Genomic DNA, 5788 nt, shown 5'->3' with positions numbered 1-5788 from the left:
CCTGTTCCCCCTCAGAGGGGGGAAGATCTGATGACTTGTTTGTCAGAATCTCTAATGCACACTAAAGAGACGCAGCACAGAAAGGTCTGTTCGTGAGTTATAAACTAAGTAAGGGGTGAACAACCTTACTCTATTTTTAAACGTAATGGTGGGAAAGTATTCAAACATTTTCATCAACCACAACTGTCGTGAGACCTACTCCCACAAGATTTAATACTGTTTGGATTCCTTACAACGGTTAGAAGACAAGGTACTACTGTGCCTTTAGGGACCATCAGCAAGCATTGCATTTTGATTGTTATGCGCAACACACATTCATTTTTCCTGTTTAAAGATGATTTTACGCGTCCATTTCTAAGAGTTTACCCAGTTAATAACCAGTCAATTATGTTTGTGCAATTTCCACTGAGTGAGGAACATTAATTTACATGGTACATGATTTAATAAGTTACATTACTACATTAGTTAGAATAGAAATTAATTATCATAATTATATATATGTGTGTGTGTGTCATTATAATGACACAAAACAATGGCTTTATTAAATAGGTTAACAAATTACACTGAAATGTCATGAGGTGAATAGTAAATAGTCGACCGTTACTATTTAAGAACAATGGAAGACTGAAGCCTACCTGATGGAAACCCAAGTAGTCGACAATAGATGACGAGGCATAGAAGATCATGCCTTCAGAGCTCACAACCAGAGCAAATCCAGTGAGGGACTGGGGAAAAACAAGAAAAGAAATACAAAAACATAAATAATACAATAAAAAAATTAAAAAGTATTATAGTTCATGTATGTCACAACAATCATGTCCATGCCTTTTTGCATGTATTCTTTGCCCATATCTGAATATGAACAATACGTGGATTTGTGCGTGCTCTTCATTATATGAACCGTTCCAAGAGAACGTTGGAACTGGACCAAGCAGCAGTTATTTGAGAAGGCACACAGAACACACTTTACTCCTGACAGGGCTTGAGGTGTAGGTCTTCAGAGCCAATACCACCTCAGTTTCATCAGCTCGGGTCTCCTTCTCTGGGCGTGTGCAGGTTGCCTATGGTGTGTGTTTTTTGCGTATATTGCGTATTGTTTGTCTGTGTGTGTGTGTGTGTGTGTGTGTGTGTATGTTACTGCCTATCATTTTTGTGTGTATGTTTTGCGTGTTGTTGCCCGCCTGTGTGTTTTGTCCTCTTGATTAGGAAGTGAGTGTTTTTTTTTTTATTTACATTCGCGTGACTCTGGCATGCTCCTTGCCAGGCTGTCACCCCAGGGTCAGCTGAGGCCCCCGCTTGCTCTCTCCGCTGTGACACTGACCTAACAGTGTCACGATCAGCGCGCCTCACCCCGCCCCACTGCTCCGCCCCGATCAGCTCCGTTGTCATGCCAACAAGGACGGGGGGTGGAGGAGAGAGTGTGAGACGATCAAGCCGTTTATGTGGCAGGCACAGGGAGGAAAGGAATGGAGTAGAAGAGGAAAAAAACAAACAGGAGCAAATGGTGGGAAAGATGAAGGAAGCGAAGGAGGGAAGAGGAGAGAGATTAGAGGAGAGGAATGCAAGGAAAGGAGGGGCGGCGGAAGGCCGCACCACGCCCCGCCCTGTACATCTTCTAATAGAGAGGACCATTTGTTTCCCCCATTAAATGTTTATTGTCCTCACGAGCCTGCGCTTAACTGGGTTTTGCTGGGCTGATCCCTCTCGCATGATGTGATGTGAGTGCTTGACAGGAGGGTGGTGTGAACCGGTGGGAGTGACCGCTGACAGCTCCGGAGGGAGCTGACTCAGTGTCCTCTATTACTGAGTGGCAACAAAACCGCATGTGAAAACACATGTGAAATGTTCTTGTATGTGTTTGTGATGACCTTGCTTGTGCTCTGGGGGCTCTTGGTTCATTCTCAGTTTCTTTTGTATCTCACGGCTTTCCAGAAGCATACTTATACAAAAAAACACAGACACACAAACACACACACACACACACAAACAGCCTCACACAAATGAGCAGGCACACAAATCCTTGCAAACACGCACTCACAAATATAGGCAGATACTGTACATACATGCACAAGCACCATCACACAAATACACACACACACGAGATCTGACCCCTCCATAGCTCTCTCACCTCCATAAGGAGGTCGCTCTCCACCACGCTGCTATCTGCGGGTAAGGCCTCCTTCCTGGGGTTGGCCATGGCACTGCTGGCCTCACTGCTGTGCTTGTTGCAGGGCTTGTCCTGAATGGCTACAAGAGAAAGAGAAAGAGAGAGGGAGAGAGAGAGAGAAAAGGAGGGAGAGACAAAGAGGAAAACAAGGGAGAGAAAGATGAAAGATGAATACATCTTGAGTATGGTTGCTGTGCATTTCATGTGAAATGACAGTGACTGTATAACATAACAAGGACAGTCAGATTAAACCATGAATTTAGAAGCCCACTGTTCAACCCTGCAGTTATTTCCGATTTAGTACATCTTACACTTTCCACATCACAATCCATCTCTCATCTCTGTCATGGCACATACATCTCGTGTGCCCAAACCGCCACACCATACCACTGCACGGTATGGCACGGCACGGCACACACACGCAGCCAGTCACTTGCATTGGTCCACACGCTGTCACACACACAGGGTAATCCATGGGCGTGAGTGTGCTGCACGGCACCCAAATGAGATCAGGCACAGCAGACCCACCAAAACAAAGGGCTCTATCGGGCCAGTCACGAACCCCTCAGCAATACAGCACAGCTAAGGCGGGACTCGGCCCACATCAAGCATCCCACGGCCGGGGATTCACACACACACACACACACACACACACACACACACACACACACACACACACACACACACACACACACACACACACACACACACACACACACACACTTTCATCCTAACACAAAGACATCCAAATAAGTACATTTACAAACACACACACACACACACACACACACACTTGTTTGCACGCCCCTGCCCTTCCACCCCAACACAGACACACACACACACATACAAAAACAAACACTAGCCAACAAACACACAGAAAACTCCCCCTCCCCTCCACCTTTGCAGACACTAGACAGCATTGAGAAACCTTAAAGGCTTCTGCTTTTTTTCCCACAGACCCACACTAGTTTGCGTGCGAAACTCCAAAACACCACACACTTCACAAAGCCAAAGCAGACAGCTTTCGTGCAAGGCTTTTATTTCTCATTCGCAGTTTCATAGATATTTGGTTTCTGATGAGTTTCTCAGAAACTTTTCTCTGAACCGCTAGAGTTGGCAGAGACTGAGACAGGATGGGAGTGAGTGGATTTGTGCAAGGGGAGGGCAAAAGGACACAAAGCCATCTTTCCAGGATGCCACAGACCACTTTAAAAACAAATTATTTTAAACGCCTTTTTTCCTCATACTTCATCAATGATGTATTCAATTCTGAAGGGTCGGAGATGCACATGTAGGCCAGATGGAAGATTGGTTTGGAGAGTACCTACAGTGTGTGTGTGTGTGTGTGTGTTGGGTGGCGGGGGGGGGGGGGATTTCACAAGTGTTATCTATTTTTAAAAAGACATTATCTTGAGTTTGTTTTGCTGTTCTTTGTTGTCAAGGATCTACTGCAGACACCAGTCAAGAGACAAAGAGATCCACTTGATCCATGCACTGTGAACAGACTCAGCATGCTCCGTGGTGCCATCTGTTGGCCAGAGAGAGGAAGAGCCGCCACCCCGTGATGGCACTCCTGAACTCTCGCCCCCACTCCCCCCCACAGCCCTTGCGTGTTTACAGCAGAGATATATTCACAACTAACTCAAGGGGGGGGGGGGACCTGGCCCCCAGCCATCTCATTAGCCTATCCCCGCCCCCTACCCCCTTGTGCTTAACCAGGAAATAAGAGAGAGAGAGAGAAAGAAAGAGAGAGAGAGAAAGAGAGAGAGAGAGAGAGAGAGAGAGAGAGAGAGAGAGAGAGAGAGAGAGAGAGAGAAAGAGAAAGAGAACATGTTGGCTGACTGACTGAGCCTCCACGGTCACGCAAGCCAACCGTCTGTCAATCTTCGTTGTTCCTGACAGTAAAGGGGCGGAGTGTATGTGTGTGGGAGGGGGGAAGGGGGGTTGAGCTGGAGGGCTTGCGTGCAGGATGGCAGGCAACATTAGCCAATGAAGGAATCATAATAACAACAGCTGTGAAAATATTGATGACTACGAGATAATGCAGACTGAATGAACACAAACCCCTATGTAAAGCTTCTACATTAACATTTCCTTCAACAATCCTTCCAAAGCACACATTTCCAGTGCTCATCCAGCACCACCAGTGCGTGATATACACTTCAATCAATATTGCATCAAGACACACACACAGCCCGCACACACCCACACGGTGTGTTAACCAAACTGAAGAGTATTTTGTTTTCACTAAAAAAGGGAGTGCTGTTTTGGGAAGCCTGTAAATATTGCACACCAAAAAAAATATAAAACTGTAGAATAGCAAATGGGCAATTGGCTATGAAGTTCAGAATTGTCTTGAAGATGATGACAGAAACAATGCAATAAAGTATTTAAAAAACAACTATAAAAAACCCAATAAAATGTATCCGTAACCATGACTTCTTTGAGTTGCTCCCTTCTGACTGTCACTGTCACTGTGCCCCCATAGTGTGTAGCTCTCCCTCAATCAATGATTCATACTTAAACAAAGAATTATGAATCAGGAGTTAAAACTAGAAGCACACAATCACACACACACACACACACACACACACACACAGCCACACATACATAACGCCACACACACATATTTACACATATATATATATAAATATATATGTGTGTGTGCGTGTGTGTGTGTGTGTGTGGGGGGGGGTTATATGTGTGTATATATGAATATGTAACAGTAATGTGCTTCAGGCATGATGTGAAAAAAAGACAGTAATTATGATCAAGCTTTTGAAAATCGTGCTACAAACTGCTCTCTCGGTCACGCATGTGGATCCAAGCCCGGTTGGAGAGAGTTTTAAAAAAAAAAAAAAAAAAAAACATCAGAAAACAAATCTGTTGCTAAGGATTACTCACCACCAAGTGAGATTCATCTAAAAATGTAGTACCTTGCACTTCAGTTTCTCTTTCTTCAGTTTTTTTGTCTAACAAAACATGAAAGTGATGTAAAACTTGTGCTTCAGAAATGGGAAGCGGAGAGTGATATTAATAGTCCAGTCCCCTACTTTCTGGAAAAACCCTGGGATTGCATTACCATGTCCAGGCTATTATAGATTGAGAAGAAAAGCATGTAGCGCCCGTGGAGCATTTAAAGTGGGCGATGCTGTTCAGGCATTAGCTCAGACATGCGTCTGTGCGTCTTTTTGCACACACGCCAGAGAAGCACATTATCTTTGTGTTTTTGCTCCAAAGTGGGCAAGTATCTTGGATGAGATTGGTACAGTTTGGGAATGTACTGTCTGACAAGATTTAATTTTAAGCTAATGTAGATCTCCAGCAAGAACCAGCAGAATCACCGGGCAGTAGAGTTCCTCTTTTGGAACGGTCTGCGCTGGTGGTACCAGCTGTTTCCTGGAATGAAGTGAAGTGTATTTTTAGAGTTGTCCTCTGATGCATTTTTTTTCTTCGATACATTTCCTATCTTTTTCTAAATGTGGTTATTAAAAATTCCCTTTAAGGGTGAACACGCACACATACACACACACACACACACACACACACACACACACACACACACACACACACACACACACACACACACACACACACACACACACACACACACACACACAC

This window comes from Sprattus sprattus (genome assembly GCF_963457725.1).
Source record: "Sprattus sprattus genome assembly, chromosome: 4".
Classification (NCBI taxonomy): domain Eukaryota; kingdom Metazoa; phylum Chordata; class Actinopteri; order Clupeiformes; family Clupeidae; genus Sprattus; species Sprattus sprattus.
Note: the sequence above shows the minus strand (reverse complement) of the source record.